A 13,577-nucleotide genomic window follows, 5' to 3' on the forward strand; every position below is an offset into this window, starting at 1 on the left:
TACTAGCATTACAATTATTCTTCATTCCAAATTTCTCTATTATTTTGAAATTTCTTTCAACATATAATTCATTTTTTCCCCCAAAAATTCAAGATTATTTTCATAGTTGCATATTTCAGTTCTGATGGATAACTTTGTGTCAATTTTAATTAAACATGGTGGAAAGTGGAATTTTCGGGTTAGTTTTTAGTTATGATTTGTTTCTTTTGATTATGAATTGTTGTTTTATTTAGATTTGTTGTTTTTTACATGTAAAATAGTGTTAAATTTTTTTGTTAACTGTATATCTGTAATACAGTTTGTAATTTTTTTTTTTTGAAAGAAACAGTATGTTCTGTATAGCGTACATGAAGTCTGAAGTTTATTTTTTTAGTGAATGAAATGTGTATGAAACATGTATCATTTGTGTATGAATTTTTTTTTAATAGTACAAAATTTTGTTTCTATTTAAATTATAATATATGTTATTGTATGAATTTTATTTTTAAAATGTATTGTGTATCTTTAATTGGAGTATTGTATAAGTTAGTAAATGATATAATTAAATGTGCATGAATTATATGAACTTATTAGTGTATAGATAATTGAATCATATAATAAATATAATATTTACCAAGAATATTTAAAAATCTATTATCAATCTTTCTATTTTTTAATATTATTATAAAACCAGGATTACTTGAAGCTCTGTTTCTTAGATATGATTTGTGCATGCATCTAAATGCATTACAATGTTACATCAATAAACCTACATTGTAAAAGTATAGCTTCAAAAAAATCCATAATTATAATGCTATAAATAATCTCAAGATTTTTAATATAAAATTATAGCAAACATCAAATAAAATATTTCCACAATTCATCTTGGACCCTTACCCCAATTCACAAACAACCAAATATAATCCCTCAAATATTTCTAAAAATTTTGTTTTTCAATTACAAAAAAGTAGTAATAATATTTGACAAGAGTGAAAGCTCCAAAGATAGATAGAGAGTGACTTGAGGTATCATTTAGGTCTCTGCCTAAAAGGTTGTAAAATTATCAAACCAATGCACTTCTCTCTATTTCTGCCTCTTCTGGAAAAAAGAATAATAAAGGACCACTCTATATAAGCTTGTAGACTTGTAGGTCTTTTAAACATGTTGTGAGTCTCCTCTACTACTTATTATTACTTCTTTCCATCATTTCATTTGCCTTTTGAGTTTTCACCACAGTTGAGCCCAATTATAGGTAATTCATCTATCTCGTTCAAAATTTTTCGGGTTGAACTCAAGAGAATCCTTTATTTAATACTTTCTCCGTTCAGAATTGTTTGTCGTGTTACGTTTATCAAAAGTTAATTTGATTAATTTTTAAAGGTAAATTAGATCACATTAATTTGATATTTTAAACAAAAAAATAGATATTCTAAAACTACATAAAAAGTACTGTAAATTACAATTTTTTGCATATTAGTATGATGAAAAAATACATCTCAAAATGTTAGTCAAAATTTTAATAGTTTGACTCTAAAAATAGAAACGATGACAAACAATTACGGAAGGAGGGAGTACTTTTCAAGAATTTATCTATTCATTTTAAGAAGATTCTCAATTTAATAGCTAATTGCGGTTACTTTTTATTTGAATTGATATATTGTTTGTTCCTATATTAAAGGTACGAATTACTATCTATTTATAACTTTTTTAGGATTTATCTATTCATTAGTAACTTCTTCTTCTTTTTTTTAAAAAAAAAGAAATTTTGAGTTGAAATTCAAATTATAACGATAAAATTTAAATAATAGTATGTTAAAATTATTGAGAATAAGAAGGTCAAACCTCAACTTATTTAAAATCATTTCAACATCTCTAATTTCAACTGAACTCGTCCATTTGACACGACTAGTCGTGTATGATTAACATCATATGTTCAATACAAGTACACTATGCAAAAGCTTAATTATTGTTTGAGTTGTCAACTTCAATTCTATTAATGTAGTATCTCCTGCTGGCTTATTACTACATAGGAATTGTTTGATTGCATTCTTATATTAAAATCAAACATAACTAACACCTTTGGCAGTATTTTAATTGTTAGGTATAAAGTTCATATGGTATTTGGTTACTAGTTTACGAAAGTCGCATTATTAATACGAGTTATGAGAGAATCTATTTATAAATTTTTGAATGGTAAAAAATAGTATAATTAACTTCTGCATAACTAATCTTTGCATTGTTGATAATTGTTCAGTTACAAAAATAATAAAGAAAAGGAAAATACATAAGTATCCTTTCAATCTATGTTCGAAATTTCAGAGACACACTTATACTATACTAAGGTCCTATTACCCCTGAACTTATTTTATAAGTAATTTTCTACCCCTTTTCGACCTACATGGCACTATCTTTAAAAAAAATCAATCAGTGTTGAGCTCACAAGATAATTGTTGATAATTGTTCAGTTACAAAAATAATAAAAAAAATAATCTCCACGTAGAATCTATCATAACTTATACAAAGAAATAGTACTCCCTCTGTTTCAAAAAGGATGACTTAGTTTGAATTGGAACGAAGTTTAAGAAAAGAAAGAAGACTGTTTAATCTTGTAGTTCTAAATTAAAATTATATCAAATGTACCAAAATGTCCTTTAATCTTGTGGTCTTAAACATGTCATGCGAAAAGTTAAAGTTAAAGTGTTGCCAGAAAAGGAATGGGGTCATTCTTTTCTAAATGGACTAAAAAAAATAGAATCATTCTTTTTTAAACGAAGAAAGTAACTAAATAACGAAAATAAAATAAAAAATTGATGTAAAAAATATATCAACCGCTCAAATCATTTAATTGAATCTGAATCTAAAGTCGAGCAATGACAACATGAGGCGTGTTATCTTCTCGACTCTTTAAGAGCTAGAAAAAAAATGCTTATCTTTTATTTTTCGATCTCACAAGGAACAAAGCTCCTTAGTAAAAGGAAACATTTTAAAATTTTCATTTCCTCTATATTTTTTTTTTCTCTCAACGTGTCATTTATACTTTTAACTAAATCCAACAATTCCCTACATGAAAAAGAAATGGTCATATCATTAAAAAGCACAACGTTTCTTTGTAAAATGAAGCATTTTAAAGGAGTATATCATTTTTCCTTTGTGTACCATTCACATTTTTCAAAAGCATGATTCTTATAGTATAAAAAAACTTGGTAATCCATGAGAAAGAATTAATATAAATATATAATCACAGTAAAATAGGAAATTTCAAATGCAATAACAGGTGGATCAAGATTTACTTTTGCACTTAAAAAAATCATAGGCTAATATAAAACTAATCCAGAAAATTTGGTTAGAAAATTAAAAAAATTATAATATTTTTTTTATTTTTAAATAAACTAATTTTTTTTTCATTTTTTAGTTAAAAGGTATTAAGTTAAAAAGATAAAAATATTTAAAAAGATAAATAACATAGAAAAAAAATATCATTCTGGTCAAATTTTTTAGCCAAAAAGATTTTTTCGGCTAATATATAGTTTATTTCCAAACAATGCCCATTTTGGTGTAATAGTCTTTCATGAAATTGAATACAACTTAATAATGATATAATTTTACTATAATCAATACGTTATTGACGAATAGTTTCTTCTGAATCCATTATATATTCCTATAACAATTATTTTTTAATAAAAGGGCAAAGTCATTAGTATTTTTTTAAAATTTAACATTGAGAAATTATGGAATTCAGGATTGGATAATAGTATTACTCACTAACTTGTTTCGACATTTGCTTTGAATTTGTTGTTTTGTGTATGCTTTAACTGTTTCTTTGAATTTTGGTTGTATACACTGATATTCTTTTTCTATATTATCGGTATATTTTGACTTATTATGGACGTACAAATATATATATTTTTACATATGTATAAAATACTCAGATAACTTTTCTAAGATAACAGGTAATGAAATTTGGTGTGAATAACTTATTCACGTATAAAGTTAAAGGATAATACAGTATTTGGTTATCAATTTATATAATTAATACATGTATAACTTCTGAGAATATTTATATATTATTTTATGGAGTATATGAATAACTAATCTCAACATAAAATAATGAGAGAAGTATTGAAAACACTCATAATAAACTTGGCGTGAATTATTAGTTTCATTCTCACAGCCTTAAAAACACATTTACTTGATTAATTAATTTAACTACACCTCCAATCTTGTAACATTAATGAAATACACCTTAAGTTCTTGCCAAGTTTAAGGATGTTTACAACACTTTTCTCGACTTTTTATTAAGAGCTAGAGACTACTTGTTATGACATATGGCAAATTGAGCGTATATCTAAGTTTAGTTAATCAAGTAAAAATGTATTGTTAAGTTATTCGACAACGAAACTAATAATTTTGGTCAATGTCAAGAATATCTTCAATACGATATAAATTCATCAATAACTAATTCATACATTACAAATACTTAAATAACTCTAACCAGCTATCAAACGATTTCTAAGAGGACGTTTTGGTAATTTTATTTTAATTAATATTCTTTTACCTGGACATAGATCTTAAATCACGTTCTATCAATCTTGATAGTACTAATAAAATCAAGAAAAACAAACTTACTTTTAAAAAACATTTGTTTTTTTGTGGGTCAAATGAACATTAAGATAAAATAGTGACAGATGGTTAGGTTCAGAGAGCTAATATATATAGATAGATAGATAGGTGGAACCTTTTTTTTTCTTTTTTTTTTTAATTTTTTCTGAAGCACTGAGCAGTGAAATGAAAAGTCAATGTGTTATTTAAATTGAGTAGTTATCAACTTTAATTTCCTTGGGCAATTAAATTCAGCTTTTGTCCTGCCTTAATCAATCACGCATGCTCATTTGGTTGGTAAGATAATGAATAGTAATTTTAAAAAATTAAATATTTTTTATAATATATTTAATATATGTAATTCTTGGGATTATTGATCTCAAAATAAAATAATATTGTAAATATATAATACATTTCCCCATTTTCTCCCTTTTTGAAAAAAAGAAGAAGGTTAGATTTAAAAATAAAAATGTAGTTAAAAGTTATTTAATGTTGAACTATAAAATGTTTTATATTATACTTTGTATATCTTATTTTTCAACCAATGAATCAAGTATACTTTATTTAAAATAAATAAATTCAGTCATTGTTTATTTTTTATGTTGTAACTTATAGTTGGTTAGTTGGGGACCGTTTAGTTACGTTGGCCACAAAAAGTTAGATCCCAAGGTCGTTTGGTCAAAAATCAAATCATTTTAGAATTATAATTCTCAAACTATAACCAAGATTATTTATCTCATATTTTGTATGGACTAAATAATTTCATACTTAATATCAACGTAGTATAAAGTTTAATCGCAATTAATATTTCGGGACAACTCACATTCGCAGCTAGAATTGTTTAGTATGTGAAATAAGACGGTGTTTTAAATAAAATATGTATTGTGTTTGGTTGAAAATGTAGATATTGAGAATTTATGTGATTCTGCAAGACGATTTCATAATTTTTTGGATATTTATAAAGATGAAGATTTCAAATATTCCGTCAATTAATGAAAGACTTGTTATGATCGAAAATAAGCAGATGTAATGCAGAAGCTAACAAAGCAAAACTCGAAAGATCACGAGTAAGAAGACAAACAGAGATATATCAAAAAACACAAAAGTTTAACGTGGTTCGATCAATCGACCTACATTTACAAAGAAGATGAACAATCCACTATAAATACGAGATTACAAAATATAGAAAGAAATAACCTCAACCAATTCGCTCAATATACAAGGAGGTTCACAAATTCTCCTTCTAACTGCAAATCCTACGACTACATTATGAATGTTGATTAAATTAGAAAAAAAAATCTCTACTTATAAAATTCGAGACTTTTTCCTAAAAAGAAATTATATTTATGTTAAGAAATCAGAGCAAACAAAATTCAACAAGATTCAAATTCAAATCATTCTAATTTAAAAAAATACATCAACAAACAACACTCAAATCATGAATAAATTTTTATGAAAAAAATCAAGAAAAAAAATAAAACTTACCTCCACTACTTATCAATAAAATATTTTTATTTTTTTAAAATTTTGTTTACACTTAATTTTTTAAAAATAATTTAATCTGCGGATCAAACAACGCGAATGGTGCAAGGAGAAGTAGGGTTTTAAGTTTTAGATAACCAAGAAAAAGGACAAGGATCGCCACCTTGCGGATATATGCCGCCCTAATATTCCCACTTTCGGCTAATTATATTGCATCTTCAATTTGTACACCCTAACCTACCTATATATATATATAATAGCTATTTTATTTCACATTTTAATTAATTTTTGCCTACACATTTGGCTTTAATACATCCTTTATTTCTTATCACTTCTATATATAAATAAATCAAACACCCTACATCCCAAATTAATAGTAACAACAAACTCATGAATCCCCACTCTCTTTTCACTTTTAGTTGTAATAATCACAAGTATAGCATCATCATATGTGATTTAAGTTTGTTATTTGTATGAAAAGGTCTAGAGTGGAACAAGTGAAGCTGCCAGCATGATCTAAACTTGGCCATTTGTAAAGAAAATGGGTGACTAAGGTTAGGTCATGCTCGGACAGCCTCACTCCTTCCTTTCTTGATAACGGATTATGAAAAAACACACTATTTTAATTTATTCAATGTGTCAAAGGGTATTTATGTGTTAGTAAGTCTTTAACCATATTGAGATTGGATTTATATTTTACCATATAAATTTATTTTCATTTTACAAAAAATTGTTGTTACAACTATATGTTTAGTCCTTTTTACACCCTTCGAACTCCTTTTGTATCTATATGTGCATCAGCTACTCTATTAACCTCCCTTGGAATATGATCCAATGATGATTCTAGTTGTTGGATCTTTTTTTTTTTTTTATCAGTGTATTACTGAATACTAATATTTTTTCATTTTTTTTATTAAGATTATGAAAAGTAAATAAAAAGGAAATGTTCATGTGTATTTAAGTTTTGTTAAATAACAAGTCAAGTAAGATTTCGTAGTCTTCAAGATGCAAAATATATTTAATTATTTTCTCCTTTTAAAATAAGAATGATCTAATTTAACTTAAAACAGAGTTTAAGAAAATTTTTTTTTTTTAATCTTGTGATTATAAATTAAAATTATGTGAAATGTATCAAAATTTCCTTAAACTTGTGGTCATTCTCTTTTAAACAGATTAAAAAGGAAATAGAGTTATTTTTTTTGAAACGGAGGAAGTATGTTTTATAAATAATGAGTCATTTTTTTTAAAAAAAAGTTAAGATTCACGTCTGGTTAATTATACATTGTCATATAATATTAGTGGAAATCGGATTTCATATATATGGTTTTTTATGATAAATTCAAGTAATTTATAATAATAATCGTCTTTTTAGTTATTTCACGAAAAAGAAAAGATCGTCTTAATAGTTGCAGTGAGCCAGTGATCTGTAGGTACCCAATAGCAACACTTCTAAACTAGTGTTTGGTTACAAATTTTTAAGTTTTTTTTTTTGTTGTTGAATTAAGTATCATTATGTGTTCGACCTGTAAGTTTTGAAAAAAATATTTGATTTTTAATTTTTTTTTTGTATGATTTATATTTCTAAGTTCTAGAAATTATTAAATTATTTATAAATTTATATATATGATGAAAAAATATTTGATTTTTAAATTATTTTTTTTGTATGATTTATACTATTAAGTTCTAGAAATTATTAAATTATTTATAAATTTATACATAGGATGAATGGGTGCCTATAGTAATAAGGCTGATTGGATGCACTTCTCAAAGATACAAATATAAAATTTGAGTTAATATCATCTATTCAAGTGGTTATAGCACTTTTGGCGTCATAATCAATTTTTCATTTGTTTTGTTTTGCTTTAATTTTTCATAATTTTTGAGTGTGTAACATTAGAAATCTCTAAAATAAATCAACGGTAAAAAATTTATATAATTAAATAAAATGTGTATATTGAAATTTAAAACTAATAATATTATATATGTTGAACATATAATTTTTAAAATTTAATGATAGAGTATTAAAAATATGAAGGTCAATTGATTAATTATTAAATTTATATTTAAATGTATCTTTTTGTAATTAGTGCACCTATCTAGATGCCCTCTGCGATAAACCATAGATAATGATTTTGATTTAAAATATACAATTTAAATATTTTCTCTACCTTTATTTCTTTTATTCTTTTGTTCACAAGGAACTAAATGAACCAGTGATAGGTATATTGGCTGCTCAAGGTGTTGATTAAGTTGCAAGGAGGAGTAAATAGAGGAGGGCGGATTCAGATGGACTGGGTGCTCAAACATTTATTAACCTCGTCTCGAAAAAAATATATATATATAGAAATTAAAAGGTATTTATACAAAATTGACATAAAACACCAATGAATAAATAATTTTATTGGCCTATTGACTCTTCGGTGTGTGTTCAATGCTTTTTTAGTATTGTTGAAGCCATTAAAATTTTTTGACTCCGTCACTTTAAGTGCATCCAAAATTTTAAAATAGTAGATTTATTGTATAGTTGTGGTTCACAAAAAGAGAACTAGAAGTCAAATTATACAAATAAAATGTTTTTCTTTTTCTTTCAGATTCATATTAGTTGTATTTGTTGTTATGACATTTTACCAAATATGCTTATATAGATGACAATACAAACTTATGAATTTTTAAAATAATTTTGCAGAATATGCTTGTTATAGATGACAAACGCAAGCTAGCTATAGAGGCCATCAAAGCTGGCCAAGTTTGTTTTGAGTTTTGCCTGTTTAAATTCTTTGATAACGTTTTTTTTTTTAATTTTTAAATTATTCGAGTGTTAAGAAAGTTAAATTTCCATATCAATAAGAGTTGTGATGAAGTAGTAAGTATTCTTTCATCCTTAATAAAGTATTCTTGAATTTGATTCCTCCTTGAATATAAAGTCGCCTTTCTTAAGAAATAATTTTATCCAAGTGTAAAATTTTTCGACTCAAATTCAAATTTAATAAAGCTCTTAATACCAAACACTATATAGAAAAATCCACTATTTAACTAGGAAAGAAAAATATTGCAACAATGTTTCGTGATTTTCAGATTGATTCATCCAATCAAAATTCTGCCTATGATCAATTTTAATTTGCATTACTCATTTATATCTTTCACGCAAGAGCATGTTTTGCCGTTGTCACCTTGAAACACCCTTGTATGTCTTCTAGGCGGGGCGTACAAAATCGAATCATATTATTCTATTATATGTAAAATTTTGTATATGATATGGTTTTGCATAAATTGAAGGGTATTTATGCATTTTATGTACATGCATTAAAAAAAATTGTATTATATGAAAGATGCATAATCATCTGTATAGTAGTGTATGAACGATGTATATTATAGAGGTATGTGTTCGCAATAAAATTCAGAAAATATACATAAAAGTCATTTTGGATTTGACAATCAAATTTACTTTTAACACTTTAATTTTATAAACATTTATTTAATTTTTTATTGTTGTCTGAAATATAATAAATATCACCATAAAATAATAACACTAGTCTTACGATGAAAAATACATCACATACACGTCATGCCATTGCCACATCGTACCACATTATTATCACGTCAAATTCACATAATTTCGAAGAAGGATAAAAGAGGTGAGTATGATATTTTAATTTCGAAGAAAAAAAGGAGTGTGACAGATGATAGCTAGTGAGAAGGTGATGGGGTAAGGAAGAAGAAGGGGTTGGGACGTGGCTAACTAAGGGTGGTGGGGTGTGAGGACTTGAGAAGAAAAACGAGGATGAGGATGGTGGGTATGAGGAAGAAAAAAGAAAGAAAAGTTATTGGCCGAAAAAAAAGAAGGGTTTCACTTATCTTTTTTTCTTTATATTTTCATATTTTACGCGCTTAGTTTTTTAATTTATTATGCCAGTTGTTTGAATAATATTAAATTCACTTAAAATGAGATCGAGGGGTGGAGGATAAAGAATCATCTATAAAGTAATAGTGCTAATGTAAATGTAGCGGAGAAGATCAAGAGGAGTTTATGTCTTTTTTCTAAATTTTAATATATGAAGAATAAGCTTCAATAAAAAAAAATATTTGAAGAAATAGGAATACTTTATTAATAAACAATGTGGATTTAATTCTTTTTTTTCTGAATTTTCTAAGTGATTTGAGAGCTGTAAGTGTCTTTCTCGAGTGTAGAATAACTTGAACCTCATTGAGATTTATTTGATTTCCAAGTCACGATGATTTTGAGTATCTTCTTGAAATGTCTGATTATGAACGGTCTGGTCACATCTAAATCTATTTATGATTATGAGACATTAGAAATATCTATTCAAGGGAATATGTTATCCTTTGTATAAGCGTAAATTGAGTTTAGGATAAAGTAATCTCCAAAAGCTCTAACAAAAATTGAGCTCATCTAGTAAAACTCTACATTTTGATGTCTACACATATCCTTTATTTCAAAGTTTGTCGATACTTGATAAAATTCAAAGACAAGACTTGAATACACATAGAAATGAATCTCCATCTTTGTGGTCCAAAATTAACAATATCATAGAAGGGAAGAAGGATGATTTCGGTCCCACTAGGCGTGCCGTGTGTCAATTTGTTTGCATCAAATTCAAAAATAAACTCCAACTACAAACAAATTATGAAAAAAAAACAAGAATAATTTATTAGTAAATAATGTGAATACAATTTGTTGTATTGTCTTTGATTCTTCTCTATTATTTTTTCTCTTTGATTCGACAATAGTTAGTAGTGTATTATTCGAACATAGGATAGTTTGAACCTCCTTGCACTATATTTAATCATTAGGTAAGCTTAGAGAAAATAATATTCAACATCTTGATCTCTTTGTAAATGTTCAAAATTTTCATGTAACATTCGAGATCCTCTTCAAGGAAATATGTTATCTTTTGTATATGTATGGACTAAAATTTAGAATAGAATATCCTTTGAGAAACTACTAGACACGTCTTGTAATGTCCTGTAAAATTTTAATGTCCACAACTATAATATGGTCTATGCCCTCCTCGCCCCCGTCCCACCCCAACCCCCTATCATTCACTTGTAGTTTGTAATGGTTCAATGGGCAAGTCAAAATCAAGAATTTAAAAAAATTCGAGTCACAATCCTCTTTGTAAAGTAATAAATGAGAGAAAGTGCTAGGAATATAAACTAAAGTAGGGACAAAAGGAAAATTAACAACGACTAGGCTTTGTGCCTATATATAAAGCAATCTGCAAAGGTACAATTTTTCTTTTTACTATATCCATAAATTTAGCTAAAATTATATTTTTTATAAATAAATGTAAATAAATAAAGTAGAAAAGTGAATAGAATAGGTGTTATTGCCTTATTCAAACCAATAAGTTGGGAACTTATTTATAATTTATAAATATAGTGATTTTTTCTACTTTTGACACTGCATACATCCAATTGGTTCCTATCTTGTCAAACCAACCAAAGGAATCAAAACAAGTTTAAAACAATAAAATGTCAAAATCATAACTGCTTGTCATCATAAGGATCATGAATTTCTTTTATTCTTACATGAAAAAGCAGTATAAGCATCAAATAATATACCTTTACTGATTAGACTCCAATCTCCACAAGTATACAACATAAATCAAGGCTACATTTAGCAGCTCTCTTTTTTTGGTTATATATTGATAAGAAATAGAGAGGGGTATAAATTTAGATTTTCCTTTTAAGGAATTCAAATTTAACATCTAATGTATAGATATATAAGACATACACTTCACATTTCTTGAGGTCTATTCACTATTCAGAGGGAGTTGGGTACCTAGGTTGAGCTCAGTAAAACTTTTCACCTTCAAATCGATAGTCAGTCTGAGATGACTATTCAAGTTTTGAAGAATATGCTACGGACTTGTGTTATTGATTTTGGTGGCCAGTGCAATTTTCTGCCAAACGTATAGCTCCGCCTTTGAAGTAAGAGATTCAATTGAATTTAAACGATATTTTGAGCAAATAAGACAAAAATAATACTATCTTCGTTTGAATTTATGTGGCATACGCTTTCCTTGCCGTCCAAAAAAAATGTTACTTTTTAAAAAACATCGAAAATTCCTCTTATATTCTAAACAAAAAGAAAATAAAAAATAAAAATTCTAAATAAAATAATTTCCAAAAACCAAATTGTTCGAGGTTTGTTATAGATCTCACAAATTTTTAAAAAAATTATTTTCCTTCTTAGATTTTGTGTCAAGTCAAATTGTGTCACATAAATCGAGACAGAACGGATAATTTTTTAAAGAAAGTATACAAACTTTTGAAACACTTTAATTAATACATAGATAGATCAAAATTTGTTTTTCATTTTCATAATTTTGAATTTTTATTATATAAAAATTCGTGCTTAATTTGCCATTGGCATATGAAAAGCCACTAACGTCAAATTACATTTCATATTTGTAAATGAACCCCTCAATCCTCATTGAACAATCTAAAGACAAGATAGATACATTTCAAAAGAAAAATAAACTTTATTCATATATGAAACATGAAATATTACTTTGATATGATATCATCGATTAGTCACCACAATCACATGAAAGTGAATGTATTGTTCGGTTTGACAAGTGAGAGAAGATCTCATCATGCTTTTATACCATCTTTGTCTTTTCTTTGATGCTTTTAATAGTTTTATCTTTGAGTCGGAATTTTCATTAAATAAATTTTAAATATAAGAAAAAATATATCAAAAGTCAATAATATTTATGATTTTGACTTTATATTGTAATACATAATGTAATTTTTCGTTGAAGAAAATTCAGATGAACCTCTTTCGATATCCTAACTCGGGCATGCATTAAAATTATGAATTAAGGGTCCCCCACCATGAAGCATGTGTTAATCTCTCGTTTTGCGTGGATATTCAACTTGTTTATGTCTTACAAGTGGTGGAGACAGACAAGAATACGTGAATGGGTGGTTCATCATAAAGTAATTTTCCTACTTTAAACACCAGACCAGACCCATTGATTCAATTTGTTTGGCTGACACATAATATACTAACTAATTACATTATCTTTTATTTATTTTATAAGATGAGTATACCATTTAATATAGCATTATAATAGACAAGAGGTTATAACATCGTCGGAGCTAGCTAGGGGTTTATCTGAACTTTCTTTATTAGAGAATTACATTATACGTAAAGTTTATATTTTCAATTGATTATGGTGTTTGGATCAACTTTCGTGCACCTCGACTAATTTTACGGGATATCTATCACCTCTCATAGTAACATGTATTAGGTAACTCTATCCATCAAAGGTAGGACAGATGGGAAAAATCGCATAGTGAATTTTTTTTTCTTCATTGAGTTCAATTATATAATGTCAAAGATTATTTTTTCACATATATATGCTAGATGTTGTCAGTTACTTTCGTGACTTCTTCGTATATTTACATTTTTATATTTTGAATTCTCTTAGTTAACACTTATGGTCCACTGAGTCCTAGGTCTAAACATCATAGCCATCCCCCACCCC

Source organism: Solanum pennellii, chromosome 9 (assembly GCF_001406875.1).
Source record: "Solanum pennellii chromosome 9, SPENNV200".
Lineage (NCBI taxonomy): Eukaryota > Viridiplantae > Streptophyta > Magnoliopsida > Solanales > Solanaceae > Solanum > Solanum pennellii.